Raw genomic sequence first — 23,593 nt, 5'->3', positions numbered from 1 at the left:
ATGTGTCAGCATATCAATCATAAGTCTCCTCCTTTATCATGTGTGTGTTTATCACTATCAAACTTCCTCTGATAACTGCCTTTACTATAACCCAAAGGTTTTGTTGCATCGTATTCTCATTCGCATTGGTGTCTAGAAACTTTCTGATTTCATCTCCAATCTGCTTCAAGACCACTCAGTTTGTAGTAGAGAGTTACTCATACTCTAATTCTTTGCTTTTGTTTCCTTTATCTTCTTGTTGATGTTGAGCCTTGTGGAGTATTAGTCTGAATTTAGCTTGAATTTATCTGGGCTTTTCCTGTATCAGAGCCTGGGGTCTGTCTTTGAATATGTGCAATGTGGATTTGAAGAGGATATGAATCATTTTGTATTTTGGTTGGAGAGCTCTAAAACTGTTCCTCAGGTCAAGTTGCCTGATGGTAGAGTTTAGTTCTGCAGCTTCCTATTAAGCTTCTTTCCCTGTGATCATTCTTTCTCAGAAAGTGGGGTATTAAAGTCACCTACGATGATTGTGGATATTGTGGTTGATTTTTTCATCTCTTGGTGCATTTGATTGACAAATTTCTCAGGTCCCTCCTAGCATGTTTAAATGTTTATGGTGCTCCCTGGCTCTTGGTCTAGTGATACCTTGAGCGTTATCTTGTACCCCGCCTTGTCTCTTCTTATGACTTGCACCTTGAAATTCAGTTTGTTAGCGATTAGGTTTTCAACCCCTTTGTTTTAAATTTGACGTTTGATTGGTATCTATTTCTTCGGCCTTGGATTCTCAGCCTATTTCTGTCTACCAGCTTGAGATGTCTGTCTTATAATCAGCAGGTCCATGGGTTATGTTTGCTAAGCCTGCCCACTAGTCTCTTTCAATGGCTTAATTCAGTCCATTGATATTCTGTGATGTCAACTCATACTGTTTGTCATGTGTATTTTCCTACTTTCCTTCTTGTCATTGCATTGTGTGAATGAGTGTATGGTTCATACTTGGCTTCTTTTCACCATTGAGGCCAGGATACCATATGGGCTATTTCAATGTGTTGACCCCTGGGTGGAGTTTCCCTATGTGGTGATCTCCTATTTCTGCTTGTGGGTGTTGTTCTTTTGACCACACTTGATTGGCAAGGATTTTTTTTTGTAGAGCTGGGTTTCTTTAACTATATTCTTTGAGTGTTTTCTTGTCTGGGAAAACTGTCACTTTACTATGTATCGTGTTAACTTGGCTATTCAGAGGAAACTTGGTTTGCATGGTTTTCCTTCAACTCTAAGAAGATGGTAATCCACTCTCTCCTAGTCCTCATGGTGTCTGCTAATATGTCTGAGCATATTCTTATTTGGGTACCTTTATAGGTGACTGCCTTTTCTGATCTAACTGCCACAGATGGGGTTGTTGATAAAGGTCGGAAAGCCCCACCGCTACTTGTGAATGTACAGTTCTACCAAGGGAACAGCCTTTCTCTTGTGGGTGGAGGTGTTAGCAGAAACCAAGAAAGGGCCCTCTGCCACAGGAGGGGGTCCCAGGCAACATTGGAAAAGCCTTGTCGCACTGGTCAAGGTTCCGGGTCACCATGGGGAAAGCCTGGTTCCTGTGTGAGTAGGTGATGGTTAAATGGGAGAGGTGACCTCTTGCCGTAGAAAAGGGTGTTAGATAACGGTAGGGAAAGCCCAACTGCTATAGTCGGGGCACTGAGCACAAATGAGGGCAGCTGCAAGAGCCGTGGACAGAAAACATGTGAGGGGTTGGTTGAGGCCGCTGTCACACAGTGTGGGCTTGGGAGAGTAGGGAACAGCTCATTGGGGAGACTACCAAGGGAGGACAGTGGGAGTACCATAGTAGTTGCAAGGGATTCAGTTGGACAGCTAACTAGCTCCTGCCACAGTGACCCAGCTCTGGGGGTTAGTGATGAGGGGTGGGGGAAAATCTGCTATTGGTGACCTTGGTGGCATCTGAAGTAGTGTGCCAATATGGGACTGGGTATCCCTGGGACACGGGCACAGAACCCCCAGGCTCTAGATTGTGTCTATAGGTGGGGAAATCGCCTCCAAGAATAAGGAAGTGTACTGAGGATGACATGGGGTGTTTTCACTTACCAGAACCTCTCCACTAGTCCTCCTGGAAAGCAGGTTCACTCATTGCCATGGAGCTTCAATGTGGGCTTCTCACTAGGGCATCATCTGCCAGGGCCACCTGCTGCCTTTTTATTCATTCTTTGCAGATGGGAAACACTATCTTTTTCTTAAAGCTCACTGGTTTGGCTTTCTTTTGCTTGAATCCTACTTTGTGAGCGTTGTCTAATTCTGTTAGCTTAGTATTAACCTCCTGGGTTTATATTTTTCTATTTTGTTCTTGAACGCTTTCAAATATTTCATGTGATTTCAAAAGATTTCTTTCCATTATTTTCCCATGTTTCTATCAATCCTTAATGCATCCATTGAAAGCACCTCAATTTGTTTTCTGAATGGACTTTCTCGTAGTTGCAATGTCTTTTCTTCCAGTGTGAGTTATGCTTTCATAATGGCAGGCTGTGTTTCAACCACAGTAGTTGGCATTTCCATGTCCATATATGGATAACCTCTTCTAGTTGGAGGTTTTATTCCCGTTTTAAACCCATCGTTCCTTATCATGGTGGATCTGGAAGCAGTGACTGTAGTCAAGGCAAAGAGCTAGTGGAGTTGGAGTCATTTTTTGGGGTCTATTTCAACTGTGGAGTAGGTTGAAAGGGACATTGAGGAAGTACTTCTTCAAGGTAAGAGTTCTCCAAAATAGCGACCTGTGTTCCGAGGAGATTCCCATGAGTGAAGTGTAGCAGGCTGTGATCTGTTCTCCAATAGGCCTATCACTGTGAATACATGGGGCCATGAGGAAACATCAAATTTTCTGGCAGATTGAGTGCTGAATGAGGAGTGATATAGGTGCTCTCATGGTGAGAAGTGAAGTCTTTGCTATCCCCATGAAGGCCTTCCAAACAGGGCTTGGGAAGCTGAAGGAAGCTCTTTTGAAAGGGTATGTATTGGATTGGGGCATTGACTCCTGAGGGTCTTCAGACACCCATTTTAATGCCCATCTCCAGATGGTGAAGTAAACGGCATCCTTTCAAAAAGGCATTCGGTGAGTCAAGAGATGTTATGCGTGGTGGAGCAGATAAAACTTGAAAGTTTTCTGATGGATTCCAGATCTGCACTCTTTAGGTTGTCATAAGTGATTCTTAGGAGGACTTGATTATTGTTCCAGGGACTTGAGTCACCAGTATGGCCCGTTGTAGCGGCAGTAGTATTGTCACTCATTACATGGGGTGGAGGCCAAGCTTGCTTAGTCTCATAGAGGAACCAGCCATAGGCAGGGCAGGGCAGATTATGTGGCCCCGATAGAAGTTGGTGAAAGGCCACTGAAATCACCGTGCCAATTGGCATAAGTTCTTGAGTCCTGTAGAACCAGAACCACACTCAGCATGCAGACAACCAATGTGGGGGATTGGTGCATCAAGAGCATCTGGTACTGATTTGGCTTCTGTAAGTGCCCCTCCAGGAAGGTGGAGTACACCTATCAGCAGAGATCTGATGTTTTCATCGATTAGGTGTGAGAGTACTTCTTCAGGGTTTGAGGTCTCCAAAGTAGCCACCATGGTTTCTAGGAGATTCCCATGAGTGAGGGTAGCATGCTGTGATCTCTCCTCCATCAGTTTTATCACTGTGAATACATGGGCCAATGCAGAAAACATCAGAGTTCCTTGGGAGGCATGATTTATGCCTTGCTACTGCTGTGAGTACATCGTGGGAAACAAGAGGGCCTCTGTAAGACTGGACACATATTCTGGCCTGGCATTGATTAAGAGGTATGACACAAGAAAGTAGATCCGGGTACACTGTGGTTCCCAAGGGACTTTGCTCCCATGACCAAAGTGTCTGGCTTTCCTGTGGGGACCAGGACGACCACCAGTGGCCACCACCTGAGAATTATTGGATACAAGATTTTAAGGGAAGGTAACCTGGAGGGTCAGAGTTGAGTAAGAAATACAGCCCAAAGTGCAGCTTATGGTGCCAAACAGAGGTCCTATGTGTACAGAGCTCGAGGGGACATGCATGCTCAACAAAGTTTGCCATGCTCTCCAAATTTTGCCAGCATGTATGCTAGCGAACCTAGATCAGTAAGGGACAATTTTGGTGATGTACTGCTCCCAGAGAGAGGGCAATAGATGAAGAGCTTGTCCCCAGAGAGAGAGAGAGAAAGTAAAGAGAGGCCAGAGACCATTGCATGGGTGACAGTGGAAGTGTGTAGGTGTGAGAGTCAGAGAGAATGGTAGTGAGTGTGGCCGAAGACACGTATGAGAGTGAGAGTGGAAGGTGTTGGGAGACTTGATCTCACGAGATAATAGGAGAGGCCCATTCAAGAAGCCTAGTGCTACTCCTTTATGCACGATTAAATTCCTTGCACATATAAGGAATACAGGGGGATACCATCCAGATCAGCTCTACATCCCTGTCCAGCTGGAAGTAGCTACAGAAGTCAGACTTTCACCCGTCAACTTCCCAAAGAATTTGGATGGTATCGTTTGAGGGGCTTGGTGGGTTGTAGTTGTGGGAGTGTGTGGGGTTTGTATGAGTGAGGGCTGAGCAGGGTAGTTGAGGGGTGGGATAAACAGGTGGAGGGTGGGAGGTAATAAACTCATTTAAAATATATCAAAACATGTCAGCCCATTTTTCAGAGACACAAATGACAATGAAAGTTGGGATGGTCATAAGGGAAATTACTAAGTTTCTGGAATAAAGATGATTTCACTTCCAAATTTATATAAGCCAGGAACAGAATAAAAAATAACATTTCATCAGAAGACAAGGTATTCAAAGACTTAGATAGACCTTAATTGATGCACATTAACAATCAGATGTGAATATACTACCTAATCCATTTGAATGACAAAGATAGTAAGCTGGATCAAAGAAACCTTTTTTAAAGAGTCTATACTATAACTAAGAGATACATATAAAAGAGAAGTCTATATAAAAGTTGAAGTCAAAGGCTGAGAAATACATATTATGCATACGATAACCAAAATATTATAGCGAGGGTACTCATGAACCTTTCCGAGAGTGGAAGCCCTCATCATTTTCTCTCAGAGTAGCTGGTGGTTTAGAACAGTTTTGCAGTGAGCCACCTAACATGAAACCCAGTAGACCCATTTCTATGATGCCGCCGTAGAGGTAACCAAAAGTAAATATATAGGAGACCTTGTTGTATGCAAAGGATCCCTGATGACAGTGAGGGATCGGTATTGAGATGTTTTCTTCAAGGTGGATGTTCAAACCCATCAGGTGTTCCACTGAAGATGAGTCTGTTGGGTCTCACATAGATCTGCAGACTTAGAAACCACATAGACGGTTGATATGAGTCAGAATGAACTCAAGGACCTTGTCGTTGGTTCAGTTGGTTGGCTTTTTTGTAGTAGATAAAGGCCATATAAAAACTAAAAGACCCAATCTCACAGCTATTCAGTTTATTTTAACTCATAGAGATCCTGCAAGATAAGGTAAAAATGTCTCTGTTGGTTTCAAAGAATCTAAGTCTTTAGAAGAACAGATAAGCTCAGTAAAAAAATCAACTAAAATTATTTATCAATAAGCTGCACTGCCACATGAAGTGGTTGGCTTAAAAACTTTCATAGGTGGGGGAATGTATTCATAGGATTATAGGATAAAGGTATAGGTGTTACTTAACTGCAATTGTTAGAAATTGGGTATTTTTGTTTAGTTCACTTATAAAATGTTATGTTTATATGCAGCTGGCTATGTTGAATTGCATGCATTTTAGCTTTATCCTGTTGGATACAGATATGATTTTATTGTTGTTTGTTTGAAAATAACATATTGTTAATGAGTGATGTGAAAGTGTAAAATGGACAAGGGGTGGTCTGTGGCAGTTATATAATTGTCAATATAAGGATTAAGTGTGTAGGGGTGGAGTCCAGGCTGTCAATCAGGATAGAGCAAATGAGGCTTCTGTGTGCACATAGCCTTCCCCTACGGATTCTGGGAATTCAGGTATTTCCTCTTTGGAGGTGGAGACTCTCTGCTCACACCCTGGGAGTCATAGCAGCTGACAAGACACATGGACCCATCCTGACGCAGCCCTGGGAAGCCATGCAGAGACCCCTGCCAGCGCTGAGATGTTTCCAATCCCACTGGATCCAAAGATTTTCTACCCACAGGCCTGTGATCATCTACATTTGACGTCATTGTATGTGTTTCAGGAATCTGAAGAGGACTTTATAAATTGGTTTCAGACATATGGGCTCATATTGGACTTATGGATTTATCTGGACTGGGCTGGGCTGGGATGTTTTCTCAATGTTTAATTGCTCTGGTATATAAATGTCTTTCTTATACACCTGTGTGTCCGTGGATTTGTTCCTCTAGTCTACCCAGACTAACACACTGGCTAAGAAAAGGGAATAATATTTTACAAGAAAGAAATCAGAAACATATTGCCTCAAAACTGTGTGTACCAAGTATTCTTAGAACATGCTAAACCAGTGGCAGTGTCTCCAGCATCACAGCAATACACGCGCCACGCCAGTAGCACAAAGTGACACACCAGTGGTGGATAGCCATGCTACAACATGCTTCTACTGGAAAATAGGATATTAAATGAAAGAAGTTATTTGGCATTCTAGTTAGCATCCCACTGGTACCACAGTTAGGAATATACTCAAAAGACTTGAGAGCAGATATGCGTGCACCAATATTGAGAGTGGCATTCCCTATGGTGGCTTTATTAGTCCATTCCTAGGCAAGTCCAAAGTAAGGTAAAATATAGAGGCAGAAACAAGATGACTAGAGCTGTGAAGGGTTGGTGAATGCTGATGGAGATACGACTCCATTGATCATTTGACTTCTGTAAGCTCCACTGACTTCTGGGAATTCAAAACATTGTGTTCACCTGGAATTAAGTGTCAATTCCCAAGCAGTGTCCAGTTATCAACCCGAAATATGACTCTTTCGTTCCCCAGGGAATACTCCTGAGTGTCAGAGGCTGTTGACCCATTTGAGAAAAGCTAGGAGAAAGACTAACCATGTAAGCCATTGGTAGCACAGAGGGATCCTTTCTCAGTGGCACTTGACCTCCTCTTCACGCAAGAGTTTGAGAGTCTATAATGTGATTCAATTCTGGTACTTGATGGAGGAATCTTGACCTTTATCTGGCGATTCCTGTTAGCCTTCTATCACCTGATACAGAATTTTTCTGCGTGTGTAGTTCAAGTAACTATTTAATTTCTTCCCATCTATTTCACTTTGAGGACACCCTTTCCAAGTGGGCAATGGCATAAGTCCATATCCATCAGGTTATTCTGCTTTTATTGAGGGAATATATTTCCCAACACCATTCTATATACCCTCAGAGCACGTGCATGGCTCCCTAATCACAGGTACCCAAGTGGCCTGTACTTTTACCCTAAAGATGCCTGAGTTCACTGGATGAGTATATTCACATGGGTGCTGGGGGCAGGTAGCGGGGAGTGACTGTCTCCAGAGACTAGAGAGCAATAGCCCATTTCTGCTCCTGTAGCTACAGCTTCACAACACTGAAGGAATTCACACGGCAGAGGCACATTTGTAAATCCAAGTAACTCTTATGAAGGGAAGGAAAGGAAAGTTTCAGGTACAACACTCTGAAAAGAACGGGCTACCTATGGAAGGCTTGCAAGCCCGCATGGTGGGGGCCTTGGGAAAGCTCTTGATGGAAAATGGCTGGTTCAGGGGAGGGTGGACAAACACCTGGAAGGAATATTGGAACAGGATCAAGGAGTCAGGGTGGCGAGCCACGATGGGGGATTCCCCAGAGATTGAGGGGGCCTCAGGTGGGAACCAGACCAGCACATGCCTGCACATGTCCAGAGTGTCACCCTCAGATCTGCAAGCATGGAACTGACTAAAACAGGCTGTGGCCTGCTTTTAGACCCTCCTACCTTTACTGAATGGGGAGGCATGGTTGAAGGCACTGGCTGGTCTTTTTGGCTGAATTTAGGCTCACCTGTGTGAACCCATGTGGCTGGTGCCTAATTGGTGCTCCCAGGTCGACCTCCCTCTTGGGCATAGGGGACAGGTGTGAGCCTGCTCACCTTTTTGATTTTCCGATAGATGTCTAATTAGTGTGCCGGATTTCTTTGCAACTCTTTATTGAGTCCCTGACAGCCAATTTCCACTAGGACAGGCATCAGGGTAGACAAAGTCCACTTTGTCCCTCATCAAGTGACCTGTCAGGTCCGGTACTTCAACTTGACTTACTATAGAGCATCTCCCAACTCATGATGCAGCCAATTAATCAAATAATTGACTACATCTTCTGCTAACCTCACTAGGAAACACTATGTGCTCAGTGGGTGCATATCAATAAACTCAGACTTCTGAAAACTTAGAATTTTATGCCATTAACCCACACCTTTACTCCCCATTGGCACACATATTCTCCAGGTGTCTGTGTGTACATTTTAGGAAAATCTAGCTGTTCTTTAGGAGTAGAGCACACCTCTTTCTAGGTCAACACCTGGACTTCACTTTTGAAAATTCACTCTGACGTCAGTGTGGTACAGGTCTACAGGCCACAAGGGGTGGGGAAGGTGTTTCCTGGGGCCATGCAGCTATTCTTGAAAGGGATCTGCATCAGGCAACGCCCCAGATACTGCCTCATATCAGCAAGTATCCTTATTCATGACCAGTGAGCCAATTCTGAATCTTCAACACCCTTTCAGTCACAGTATAACTGCTCCTTTGTGTTTCTGAGACTATGATGACTCATATTTTAGTATAATACTTTTATTGACACAAATTTATACATCATAAAATTAGATAGTTCAGTTGTTCAACTATGTCAAGGAGAACTGTATAATGATTACCATTTCCATTTTAGAACTTTCACCCCACAGTCTGCCCCAGAGGTGAAGTTGCCTTGACACTTAGTTGTGCACTCACAGTTCCAGTGATCCCCACCCTGTCCCACCTTCACTTTTTATTCCTGAAATCACCTTTCCTTCCCTACCATCCCCCCACCTCTGCATGGACGACCAACCCTCGTATCTGTTATTAGGCATCCACTTTTCCTGCACATCACACACTGCAAAACCCAACAGAATCAATTTTAAAAATTGAAATAAGGCAGTAAGGATAAAATGATCATAATGTAAAGGTCAAAATCCAAATAATGAGGAAGAAAACTACAAATCAACATTAAAAATGCCAGGGGGAAAATTTCTGTCGTGGAATAAGTAAGGGATACTTTCACAAGGAACCAATTCAGATCGTGTCTATAGGAAGGTCTCTGGCCAAATATCGAGTTCCATTCAGCAAGTTCAAGATTAAATAGTCTCTGCCTGATAGTAAGGCTGTTGAATGCTCTTGCCTGTGGGTACAGTGGATCTGCCAGTGGCTCAGTATGAATACATATTCCACAGATGGGTTTTTGGTTCTTAATGTTCTCCATAGCATTCTGCAAATTGTGCGTTCATAATTTTAGATCTGATTCCTTTCCCTTTGCCATATTTGAATTTTGTACATGTCATTGGTGGATCACGCAAGCTGGTATGCTTCATCTGTGTGGACCTAGTTGACTCCTGACCTAGATATCTCTTTGTTTGAACACAAACCAGTAAGACCCCAGACACTATTCCCCAGACATTCTTCCAATTGATAGACAGGCACCACCTTTTTTCTTCACCACACTTTTGTAGCACCCTTATCTTCAGTGAGCCACTCATGAAGGTGAGTATCCAGCATGTCTATGTTATCACAACTAAGTGTTCTTGAATTGGGGCTGCAGTTAAGTGGGAGCCCAGACTCCATCTGCTTGTTCAAAGTGTTTGCATTTCTCAGGTTAACTTTGGTGGTCTTAACATGACAAAATCACAACCCTATAATATTAACAGCATCAATAGAAGCCCATAAGTCAACCAGCAGCTAAACAATAAGAAAAGAAACTCCCCCAAAGTAAAAACAAGTGAAAAAGCAAAGTATGCTACAAGCAGGAACACAAAGACCCATAGAAACAAATACAGTGGTGCCAGTCACCCCCCGGGTATGAGCTGCTTGCACTGTCGTCATCCACTTTCCCAAGGACCCCGCACTCCAGACAGTGTCTGCAGGGGAGTCTGTGCGAGTACAGTTCCACCTCGTCCTACACAGTTCGACCTCCCATTCTATGGGGCTCTGTTGACCCTAAGTCTGGGGGTTGACACCAGTGGGGGCCTACCCGGGTCAATGTTTCCAAGTGTCTATCCTGCTCGACGAGACTGTAACTCTGCATGGTACAACGCCTCGTCGTTCTCCAGGGCTGTGTTTGTAACTGCTGCCTTGTTGGGGGCTGAAGGAGTAAGCACTGGCCTGTAGTGCTCCTCTCAGCGACAGAGTCGGCTGAATCTCCTCAGACGTGTGTGCAGAGGGTGATGGCTGTACGGAGAGTGGATTCATCTTCACATAGGGAGGACTAGTGCTGGTGGCTGGATGGGTCAATGCAGTCTAGGGGCTCCAAGCCCCATCTTCTGGATGCTCAGTCTATAGATCCCTAAGACACTGCTACATGTTCCCTGTTCCAAGGTTCCATTTCTTTCCAACCAGTGTCCCCATTTAATATCTGGCCTTTTCTAGTCTGAGGACTTGGCGGTGTACTTCAGTCTCTGTGAGAATGACTCTGGGTTTGGTTTTCGGCAACATCAGTTTTGTTACTATAAGAATTCCTGATACAAGTAGACACTGTGCGGTCTTTTCGGCTACATTTCAAGGAGCATTCCTTCATTCTGATTCTTTATTTTCCCTCCTAACCTAGAAGGACTCCGTGGGGAAAGTTTTCCAAGCAAAATCTGTTCATTGCCACTCTCATTCCACTCCAGTCAGTAATTTCTGTCATAATGGTGTCCAGACTGCAGCAGTGCACAGAAGCTGGGGATTGTAGCAGCACTGGGTTAAGCCAATCAACTTCTCAGCTGTGCCCTTCGTGGACCTGGTCAAGTGAGAGTCTGAAAGGGAACTTGTATATCTATTGACATGAATCCACCAGCCCAGCGCCTCCAAAAGTCTGGTTGAGTCTATCACAGCTCGCGCCATTGAGTCTTCTGTTCGTCTAGCTCTGACCTTTAGTGGTCCTAGCCTCAAAATTTTAGCACAAAGTCACACCACTCTCTTGGACCACAGGGCCTGGGGGGCATTCAGTGGGAGAATGTATTCCTGTGCTGTTAACCCACTTCTTCCCTTTGGGATTTGACATTTTTATAGGCTATTTGAGGAAGCTCCTTAAGTCTGTTAAGTCTGTCCAGAGACCGAATTTCACTCACCCTCCTACCATGGGTATACTCAGTCTAAAGCACCCCAGTTTTCGCTTCTGAGCAGTTTAGTAGCAAACCGTAAGCCACTGTGTCTCAAATCAATTATTGAACAAAACTGTCCGATGATCTTCTATATTATTATCTGGCCTGTGTACAAATTGTACAATAACACAAAAAGGCCACAAGATGGGATGCTCGATTTAAAAATCCAGCAAGATCTTAACAACTTCTGCTAACGTAACAGCAGGTATTCAGAATTCCCTATTTACAAGCTTCTGTGTTCCTGCTTCCCATCCCCTCTGATATCAAGTGTGTACCATCCCTCAATTCCTGCTCAGACAATGAATCGCCTTTTACCCTTGGAGTCTGCTATAGTTTATTGTGCCAGCCTGGCCGATAAACACAAGTAGGATTAACTGAAGGGCAGAGTGATAAATGGCTCGGTGAGCCTCGCCTTGCTTGTTCTGTGCCTCAGTTTAAAGGGGTACACTACCTGTGGGATGCCTACCCTGTGGACTGTGTCGCTGTAAGTTGAGGTCCCTTTACGCCCACACGATTGGAATGTTCATCACTGGAGCTGGGGACCGACAGTTGATGACAGTTGGGGACCTGCCTTGCTGTTTGCTGCCTGGATATATATAGCCCAGCTCTCTCTACAGAAGGGGACTGGCAACTGGTGGCTCTCAAGCCTTAAAGGACTGCTAGTGTCTCACTGCTTTATAATTTAACTGTTAAGTTCTTGTATTATCTATCTGTATATAATTTAACGGTTCATTTCTTGTATGATATATCTATCTTTATAAATATATTTATATATAATTACTAGCAATCTGGTTTGTCTCTCTAGAGATCCCTGTCCAACACAGATGGGTATTAGGTCTCCACTCCATGCCCCCCTCATTCACATTGGGTATGGTGTTATTCTGAGTCTTAAATGCCTGATACCTTATCAGGTCCTCAAACTTTTTAAACAGGGGGCCAGTTCACTTTCTATCAGACCTGTCAGAGGGCCGGACTATAGTTTAAAAACTTTTGCCTTGTGCTTTTCAAATTCAAAATCTTCAAATATCTTCTGCCTGCACTGGGGGAATTGCTCTTCTGCTACCACCCTGATTTAATGAGTCTGTGAGAACTGGGCTTCCCCCACAATAGGCGTAGACAAGAATCTCAGGTCATGACAGAGCTAATCCCTCATAAGGAAATGTTAACCAGCAAAAGATGAGATATAAGAAGAAGACCGTAAATAGTCTCCTTTACCTTTCACCAGTTAGATAACCATTCAAAAAATAATGGTTTAATTTGCAAAATGTTTCTGTAATACTCTTGTGTAACTAGACAAGCAGACAAGTTTGCTTGTGAAACGTGGTCATCTTAATAGTGAACCATCTTGCAGTAATAAAAACTGTCTTGCAGTTGCTTTCCCTCCCAGCCTCTATACCTAACCATTATTGCCCTATCAGGAGCCCTAGTGATGTTGCAGTTATGCACTGGGCTGCTAACCACAAGGTCAGCAGTTTGAAACCATCAGCCACTCAGAGGGAGAAAGACGAGGGTTTCTACTCCCACAGAGATTTACGGTCTTGGAAACACACAGGGACAGTGCTGTCTTGTCGCAGGGAATCCACTCGATGGCAGTAAGATTATAGCTTTCATTGTCCTTGGAACCTAACTATCAATGAGACTTCACCATGACATTTTGTGACATAATTTGATTGCTAGTGAATTTATATAGACCGTTTTCCAAGATCCTTTTCTTCAAAAAGGTGAAAAGCAGAGTTGGAAATGTATGTATTAATAAGAACTCCCTTGATTCTTAAGACAGTAAATATCTTATGTACTGCTACTATAACACAAATACCACAGTGGATGATGGCTTTCATAAACAAATTTATTTTCTCATGATTGGGGAGACTAGAACTCCAAATCCACCATTTGTCTGTCAGCTTGCCATACTGTGATGGCTGTACATTGCTGTGATGCTGGAAATGATGCTACTGGTTTTTCAAAATACCAGTAGGATCGTGCAGGGTGAACAAGTTTCAGCTGAGCTTGCAGACTAAGAAAATCTGACAAAGGAGAAATAGGCTGTCTACTTTTGAGAAGTTTGCCAATGAAAACTTCATGAATCCATCAGAACAGTGTCAGGCATGGAAACCTCAGGAATAGCAGGAGAACCTTGTCAGCTGTGGTGACAGAAGATGAACCCTCCACGTTTGAAGGCATTGAAAATCTAAGTGAGGAAGAACGGACAGAGTGCACTATAATGACATGGATGGAGTCAAGTTTGGGGACTGTCATCTGATGATAGAGCATAGCTCAAAACTATAAGAAAGAGCTGCCAATAAAAGGATTAAAAAAGAAAGAGCTAAATATATTTATTCTCAATTAAAATCTATTAACAATTAGAAGGTATGAAGCCAGAAATATTGGAAGTCATCAATAAATGAAAAGGAATGCATAACGTTCAATATCCTAGGGATCAGTGAACTGAAATGGATTGGCATGGGTCATTTTGAATCAGATATACAGATGAGTGCCTATTCCAGGGACGAGGAATTGAAGAGGAATGGCATTGCCTTCACGGTCACTGAGGACACTCGGAGATCTACCCTGAAGTCTGGAAGCACAGTTACCAGAGTGAAGCTGTTGTTGGCTGGCTGGTTTCAGAAGCAGAGCCATGGGAGGGACGTGGTCCCTGATCTGGCACATCTTAGAGCCTGTGCCTGCCCAAAGTGACTGGGATTTACACTGAAAGCAATCTTCTCCTTTGCTCAACATTTAAAAGAAGCACTTTTCATTGCTACCCCTTCTTTGGGTCTTTCCTCATGAAACTTGCAAAGACATCTTAGGCCTGTCCAGATTTTTACTGACGGAGGTAGAGTATTTCAGGCAGTGTTGCCATTTAAGTCATTGTGAGCATCATTTCCTGATAATAATATAAATAAATAGCTAGATAGCTAGATAGCTAGATAGCTAGATAGCTAGATAGCTAGATAGCTAGATAGCTAGATAGCTAGATAGCTAGATAGATAGATAGATAGATAGATAGATAGATAGATAGATAGATAGATAGATAGATAGATGAAACTCCCATTTCTGTAATTCATTGGCAGAAGATGAGTATAGGACATTAAGACACTGTGACTAATCCGTCAGGTGGAGGTGGGAGTTGGCAGGACAGGCAGGTGAAAAGATACTCAGAGCTGGTGAGGGCACTTCAGGGATGCTGCAAGAGTCCAGGCCTCCCAGTCCCCTTCAGTGGCTACTCAGCTCAGATGCAAGGGGCTGACTATTGCAGATAACATTGGACATGGTTGCTTAGCTCAGGATCTGCAGACAACAAAATTGCAGTAGAAAATCCCCCAGCTACTCCCTTCCCCAGACATGTGCTATAAAACTCTTTGCCCCTAGCCTGGGTGACACGACTTGTCAGGTCCCACGACCTCAGTTGGGAGCTCAGGATACCCTCGTCCCTTTCTTTGCTCTCCCTTCCCTCCCAGGTCACAGGCCTTCTCTGGCCCCAAATTCGGGACCCATGAACCTCTCTCGGGAGCTCTGAAATACACCTTTGAAACTCTTCTCTATCTTCTCCTTTCTTTCTTTCCCATGCCAAATCAACCTTACAAAATCAATACAGGATTAAGGCTTCAATGATCAAATAGACCTGACGACCTATCAACGATGTTTCCTTCTCCTGTTCTGCAGAAGAAAAGACTGAGGGGCTCAGTGGAATTACACTTCTTGTCCAAGAACCCATCTTCAGAAATGGGGAGAGGCAAGAAAGAGCAGGGGTTCTCTGGAACCCTGGAACCTTGATGCACATGGTCTGTGCCTGTCTGGGTACACTGCCAAGCCGAGGGCCAGCAAATTCGGCTTGGTTTTTGAAGACAGGATGCTCCATTGGTGAGCAGCCAGTGGAGGGAGCAGGGAGGTCCTCTGCAGACAGGCTCAAAGGGGGTTCCCACCAAAAGGCAGGGCTGGAGGGGTTAGAGCCAGATGATTGGGGCGGGGACTGCCCGTAACTACGCCCCCCCACCCCCCCCACCCCCCATGCCTCCTGGTCCCTGGTTAGGGGCGTGGCACAGAATCTCCCATCAACAAGCCCAATCTGCAGGCAAGGCAGAATGACTGTTAACTGTCACTTTCCAGAACTGCTCTTGCTTCTCCTGGCCTGGAAGGCCCACAGTCAGAAGACAGCACAGATGGGCTGCAGGCCTGATCCCAGTTCTACCCATCTTGACCTCATGCTCCCAACCTCCGCGTTTCTGGCTCCAGTTAGCTTCTTCGCTTTGCTCTGCCCCCCTCTCCCCCCTGGCCAGCCTCACTCCCGTCTGCTTATCTTTCCTGAACTGCTGACCTTCGAGCATCTCTCCATGCCAAAGGTCTCCTCCTTCAACAGCCACCATGGATGCGGACCCCACACTGTCTGGCCTCACCTTGCTTGTGGTCCCCTCCAACCACCTGAAATTGCTAGCCCTGAGTCAGGTAAGCGGGGTTCAGGTTGGGTTGGGCAGCCAGGCCCGGGTGATGGGAGGGCGGGGCTCAGCGAGGCTTCCTGCACAGGGTGAGGATCCACAGGGCTTCCTTCGTGGCAGTGGCCCAGGGCACTGCTATGGGGACGTTCCCCTGACAACTGGGGCCTTTGCAGACGAGATAGACCACCTTACCAGGACTCCCTTGTCGAGACCTCCCTGACATCCTCACCTTGTAGAAAGATGATGGGTGCTTCCCTGAGTACTCCGCTGACTGCCCCCTTCCCGGTGGTACAGGAAGGAGTCTACATCCATGTGCCTGGTGGGATTGATCTGCACTCTTTCTTTCTTTTCTGTAGTTTGTTGTTGGTCTCAGGTGTGAGATTGTGAAAGGTTGAGGTAAGGCAGTGCGAGGGATCCCTGACATCCTCACCTTGTAGAAAGATCATGGGCTTCCCTGGGTACCCACCAGAGGCCCACATAGGACAGGAAGGATTTTCTCTCCATGCGGAGCTGGGATTGATCTGTAGGACACTTTCTTTCTTTTGTGTACTTTGTTGTTGGGATCAGGTGTGAAATTGAGAAGGCCTGAGGTAAGGCAGGGCGAGGGATCCCTGAGTCCCGAACTGAATGCCTTGAGGGAGATGGAAGGGAATCAGGAGCCGGAGGGGGGAGTCCTGGGACAGGAACAGCGCTGTGAGGATGAGTGAAGGCCAGTGTCCCGGGACAGTGTCAGGGAGCTGGAGGAGCGAAGTCTGATGGTGGCGCCTGGAACAGTTAGTACTCCGCCTGAAGAGGATCCTGATGGCTAGCCATCGGGGAAGGCTGGGAATACGTTGGCTCTAAAGAAAATATTAAACATAGAAATGTTAGGGAATGAAGAGTGAAGTCAGATTGGGTTCTAGTGGGTAGAATCAGCCCTGAACAAGAAATGGGGAACCTCTCTGGAGCTGCTGGGCAGGAGAAAGGGCTCGTGGAGAGACTTGCAGGGCTCCTCAACCTACTGCGGCGCCCACATGTGGCCCGCCGGGAACACTGATCTGACCAGCCGTGTGTTTTTGCCCCGTTTTGTTTTATACTTCAAAATAAGATATGTGTAATTTGTATAAGAATTTGTTCATAGTGTTTTTTTTTAACTATAGTCTGACCCTCCAACGGGTCTGAGGGATAGTGAATTGGGCCCCTGTTGAAAAGTTTGAGGACCCCTGGTACAGAGCTTAGTGAGAGGACATGGTCTTAATGTCTGGGTTGGCTCTCATCAAATTTTGCATGTCAGGAAGAGTCATACATGTGGGCTAATGGAATGTGGAGAGCTGCATGGAAATAGGAGAAAGCACTCTCTTGTGGATAGTCAGTCCACCGTGAGCCAGAGCTTTCCTTCATTTAGGTCAGAGGTTCCCAAAGGAATTTGTCCTAATGCCAAATTTTCAGAAAAATGCTAAATGTGTCCCACCCTCCCCTGGCCATTATAAACATTTCTACTAGAGGCCACAATCCGAGACAAAACATAGCCATCTGCTTTTGAGGTTCCCTAAACAGTTACAGCATCCACTCGGGGCCGTTTGTCCCAATCTGGGAACCACAGCTTTAGATCTCCAGACTAAGTTCTCTTTATTGTGTATTTTGTTGTTGTTGTCGTTGCTTTTGAGAAACTCTGATGAGGACCACAGTGGAAGCAAATCCATTTGGACAATATGCTGCTTTAAAAAAAAATAATAGTTCTATTGAAATATCTTCCAAAGTCCAATGTCTACTTATATACAATTCTGTTGTTCAATCCCATCCAGTGGGGTCATACAATCATCAATGCTATCTGCTCCAAACTCCTCTCCTTCATGCCCGCCCCCTCCTTTACCCTTAGAAAACCATTACTCAGGTAACAGTTTCTGCAGCGTCACCTATCCTGAGCGTCATGTACCGAAGGATCTTAAATGCACAAATGAACATACACGAATCTAACATGATTAACGAGGTAAAACAAATCACAGCCTGTCCTCTAAGGGAAGGAAATATTAACGAACCAGTGGATAAGCACGTGGTTCATGAGTACCATACCTTCTCCTGACTTAATCATCCTTTCCCCTTTGAGTGTCTCCTTCTGAGTGGTACTGTGGGATTACTACTGGACAGGTGAGTTTTGCATCTCTAGGGCATCCATGCCGCTTCACATCAAGTTGGACGTGTGTTTCTGAACTTTTGTTACCTCCTCCCTTCGACATCTCATGGTCACACAGGCTGGTGTGTTTCTTCCATGGGGGCTTTGTCTCTTCCATGCTAGATGGCTGCTTGTTTAATTACCAGCCTTTAAGACCCCAGATGCTATATCTTTTGATAGCCAGGCATCATCAGCTTCCTTCACCACATTTCCTATGTGCTTATGCACCATTGTGTGCTTATGCACCAACTTGTCTTCAGGGATCTTGGACACTCTTCGTGATCGTCCAAAAGATGAGATGTGAAAAGTCCTTCAAGTCAGGTGACAAGGCACAGTCCTGCTCAGAATTGACCTGACCTCCCTATGCTCTGTTGACCCAGGACACCATTGACTATCTGATTGTGGTGTGTGTGTTTGTGTGTGTGTGTGCAGGAACATGTGTGTGTGATTTTATTATGACTGAGTGAAGGTTTACAGGGCAAATTAGTGTCCCACTTTACAGTTGATATGCATTCTGTGTCCTGTCATTGATTGTAATCACCACACTGTAAATTCACTTTTGCCAATTCATCTCTTGTTTGAATTTACATTCCTCCGCTTTCCTAACCCTTCTGAACTTTGTCTCTGTGTAAATGCTGACATTTTGACCTCACATCGTTGATCAGCCAATAGAAGCCCTACTTCCCTGAAATTATTGTGACCCCATTGAGACCTATTTTTATTTGGCTAAAAATCGAGCCTGTTCCAGATATCAAGGATTGCGAACGGCCATGGTGGAGTAGTGGTTATGCCTTGGGTTGCCATCTACAAGGCCAGCAGTTTGGGACCACTAGGGGTAAAGAAGGGCTTTCTACTCCTATAAAGAGTTACACTTGGAAATTCACAGAGCAGTTCTACCCTGCCCTACTGGGTCACTATGAGTGAGAATTGACTCAATGGCAGCAAGTTTGTTTTGTTTTATTTCGTTAAAAATGGAGGCACACGAGGAAAATCCGCTCTAGACCTCAAGGATTTCTAAGGAGCATAATCTCCATAGTCCTGGGGCTTCAGTACTCTTTATCCAAGAAGTAAGCCTGTTTCCTGTGTTTGTTTGTGATCGTTAGTTTTATTTCACATTTGTATCTCGGTCTATCGAGGACCTTGTCTGCAATTCCTTCCAGGCAGTTTGTTGTGCTGGCAGGACATCATCCAATTCTTCTGGATTCAGAGATGAGAAAGCTGATGTTCTGGGCCTTTACTCCATTGGGGTAATTGTTTCTCTACATCTTCAGTTTTCTTTAGTATCCTTACCTGGAGATGAGGAGAAACCGATCATGACACTTCAGTTGCTGCTCTCCAGCTATGAAGACCCCAGTCACCCTTCACCAAAGTAGGATGTAGAACATTGTCAAGTTTGCTATGCCTGTTGCTCTTGGTTTCCCCCATGGATACATTTTCAGTAAAGGTATGTATACATGTAGAAGTATCTGTCAAATATATGTAAGCACGTATGTACAATCCTACTCTCCCTCCACACTGGTTTCCCCATGTGTGTTGATCCATGCATTTACTGGGAAATCACTATAGTTGAATGATGTATATAACAATGTCCCTCTATTACTGTTAACTGTTGCACTCCTGCCAGTGTTTTCTCTTGACTCCATCACTTTGGCTGACTTCACTCTTAATTGTATCTTGTCTTCTCCTTCACCCAAGTTTATATAAGCATAACCTCTCGTTTGTAATTTGCATTCCCACCACTTTTAACCCTAGCAACACTTGAAAGTGATTCTTTGAGTGTGAAAAGCTTTCCTTTTTATAACGTATCATCTAATAATGTTCCTCTAGGGTTGATTTATTTCAATCTGGAATATATATCTAGCAATGGGATTCCTGGGTCCTATTGACAGTCTGTTTTCTAATCAGCAGTTCATAGACTTAGTGTCAGACCAGCTCTGAGACTAAGTTCAATCTCTACCAGAAAATAGAAGAGAAGGAGCAATTACCAGATTATTTATGGTTCAGACACCAAAACCAGACCAGGACTAGTTCCTACCCCTTCAGAAGGCATTCCTCTTCCCGGCACCACCATTGTGCATCACAGGACACTACTCATCTTGCAGGGCTGTGTTGGCCCTCAAGGAGCTGGTTTCTGTTGTCATTGCAGCTGCAGCTAACTGCTGGGACTGAGCATCCTGATCCAAAGCAGCAAGTCTTGGCCACATGGGACCCTCTGCCTCCTAGGTCAGTGCTGTTCCACAAGATGGGACTCGGGGCTGGGGCATCCTGGCTTCCTAGTCACTGGGAAACATTGGTAATAGTCTTGTCATGAGACCATGGTAACTTAGTGTCTTCCTGGTTCTTTCTGAAATTGTTTGCTGTTTTAATGAAGTTGAATGAGATTTCAGTGACATAGGGAACCTCTTCGTGGGGCCAGTGCTTCGTACATGGGGTCTCGCTTATTCTCACAGCGATCTTACAAGAAGCAGTGTTGCTCCCGTTTCACAGGTGAAGACACTGAGTCTCCGAGAGATGAGGGGTCGTTGATCAGGGCTACAAAGGAGAAGAATTTGGGACTTATTTGTTCTTTAAAATTGTTTTATTATTAGGAAGATCCAGCATATAATTTGAAAACTAAAAATTTAAAGGAACAATTCCAGGCAATACAGGAGCATATCCTGGAAAGCAACTTCTAACATGTCAGGTACCCTGTTCCCTCCAAGAGATAACATTGTCTTAGAATCCTTTCTTTAAAATAATAATAACAAACCAAACAGGAACGTGCTCTGCACACTATTGTTCACCTCGTGTTTGTCTGTTTTTGCTCCACAGTAACAATATATCTTGGAGGTGTTCTCCTTGGTCGGGTTTACATTGATCACATTCTTGATCTCCTTTTCACTTAGGTTCTCAGTATTGAGTAGTAAAAGCACAGTGGTCCGGGTAGGTGGGTTGCCTTCGGACACCCACTTTCCTTCTCAGAGCAAATGCCACAACGAATTTTTTTGTTTGTCCTTCCTCAGACACGTGTCCGTTTATGAGAGGCAATGAGCAGGGTGGTTAAAACATGGACCCTGGCTGTTACAAAAGACAAAGGCGTTCATACCCAAGGAATCGACTTTGATGGTTACTAAGCAGATGAGAAGGAAAAATGAAACACGGTGACTGGCTATCAAAAGATATAGTGTCTGGGGTCTTAAAGGCTTGAAGGTAAATAATGGCCATCTAGCTAAGAAGCAACGAAGCTCACATGGAAGAAGCACACCAGCCTGTATGATCATGAATTATTGATGGGATCAAGTATCAGGCAGCTAAGCCCCAGAACAAAATCCTACCCAATGTGAATGGCCGGAGGTAGACAATTGGACACACTCTCACAGAGGGGTCACAGGGAAAAGATGAGGCAGTATGGGTGCAGTATGGCACTGATGAAACACAGGATTTCTCTCTCATTCTTTGTTCTTCCTTCCCCCCACTATCATGACCTCAATTCTACCTCAAAAATCGGATTAGACCAGAGCATGCACACGGCTACAGATAAGAACTCACAACACAGAGAATGTAGGATAGATAACCCCTCAGGGCCAATAATGAGAGTAGAGATACTAGGAGGACTAGGGGAGGGTGGCGGGGAGAAGAGGGGAATTGATCACAAGGATCAACCTATAATCCCCTCCATGTGTGGGACGCACCACAGAAAAGTGGGTGGTGACTGAGAGCAGATGATATAAGATTGAAAATAATAATCTATATCTCTTATCAATGATTTGTGAGGGAAGGAAGGAGGAGGAAGAAATTGGGACCTGATATCAAGGGCTCAAGTGGGAAGAGATTGCTTTGAAAATGGTGATGGCGGTATATGTGCAAATGTGCTTGACCCACTGGATGAATCGTGGATTGTGATGAGATGCAAGAGCCCCCAATAAAAGTATTTTTTTAAATCAAGGAGTAAAGAAACAACATGGGGTAGAAAAGAGTTCCCTTGGGTGAAGTGGAAGATAGCATTCCATAAGAGGGAGGGGAGAAATCAAATGAGGACAGCAGGGCAAGCTACTGAGTGTTTTGGTAAGTAGTTTAAGTTGTTATGTACCAATTGGATGATCTGAAATGTAAATCTCCACTTAATTTATTTTGAAAAACATTAAAGAAAGAAACATGGACTCTGGAGCCAGATAATTTTAGGTTTGGAGGCTGCCTCCGTTACTCTTTTAACCCAGAAATTGGTGAGCCTTTGTAGAGATAGTTAGTGGAAAAGATTGTATTCAAGCCACAGATTTCAAAGCGCCTAAGCAGGAGGCTTTCTGACCCACTGAATTGCCTCTCTCTCTCCTGCTTTTGCATTCAGGAAGATAAAGGTCCTTTGGCTCTTAGTTGCCCCACAACTCACTGCCATCAAGTTCATTCCTGACCGTACTACCCTTTAGGACAGAGTAGTGCTGCTCCTTAAGGTTTCTGAGACTGTATCTTTACAGGAAGAGAGCCTCATCTTTCTTCCGTGGATTGGCTGGTGAGGTTGAACCTCTAAGCTGTGGTTATCAGCCCAATGCATAGACCACTGTGTCATGAGTTTATCTTAAATAAGAGCCCTTGTTGGTTACTGTGCATTCCTATTAGCTCATTTCTATAAAGCCTCACATAATAAAAATAACGAGCTGAAAATTCATTTAAATTCAAAAGCATCTAGAAAAGTTAACCTGAAAAGATTATTACATGGTCAAAGTTGTTTTTGTTATTTGCTTCTAAAACCAGTCAAGTACACTAAAGTTGCAGGCATTTTTTTGTGGTTAAACTTGGATGTGAAGGTGGAGAGAAAAAGCTCATAAAATCTTGGACAAGGGGTGTGTTATATGAAAGTGAAGCAAGAGCCTCGTGAGGGACTTGGATATTTTAACGTTTCATCTGAGAAATATTAATGTCTATTTCTCTAAGTAATTAGAATTTATTAAGCATTCAGATGCTACTGTAAACAGCCACGTGCCTCTCTGGCCTCTGGTTCCAGCTCTGTGCTGCACTTTCATATGAAAATCTCTTGATTTATTAATAATATTGTATGTCCAGCCTTGTTCTCGTTTCATTCGTATTCTTGTTTTACAAAACCCCTTTGGTCCTGTGACAATCATCCTGTTAGCTGGGAGAAGGAGAATGCTACGGCCTGCTGCGAAGAGTCAGCTTCAGGAACCCAGGGGCCATTCTACCTTGTCCTGTCAGATTGCCAGCAGGTGAATCACCTCAATGGCAGTGATGTTGGTTTTCAGTCATGAGAATTTGCATTGCAGCTCTTTGGTTCCTCTAACCTTCAGGATTCTGGGAGCCCCATTGCATCTGCAACCCAACTTGCCACCAAATGTGTATCATTTGTTTGTTCTGTTAGAGAAAATGTTTGAACTGATCAGCACCCAACAGTGTGCTGATTTTAAGAAAATACACTTTTGGGAGGCAAATTTACATATAATAAAGGAAATATGTTTCAAGTGGGGAAGAGGGCTCAGCCTTTGGTGGGCTACACCTGCAGTCTCTTCTTTACCTTGACTTTTGCTGGTTCAGAGCCATTCCTCTCTCACGCATTAGTGTGCTTCAGCATTTCTGCCTGATGTTAACCAGTTCTCTATCACAAGGAATTGATGAAGGGTTTCTGGCCAACTTACAGATTTGGTGGCTGAGTGGCACAAATGATCTACCTCGTAGCCACAAGG

This window comes from Tenrec ecaudatus, chromosome 12 (genome assembly GCF_050624435.1).
Source record: "Tenrec ecaudatus isolate mTenEca1 chromosome 12, mTenEca1.hap1, whole genome shotgun sequence".
In the NCBI taxonomy this organism is placed as follows: Eukaryota; Metazoa; Chordata; class Mammalia; order Afrosoricida; family Tenrecidae; genus Tenrec; species Tenrec ecaudatus.
This window is presented reverse-complemented; position numbering follows the sequence as displayed.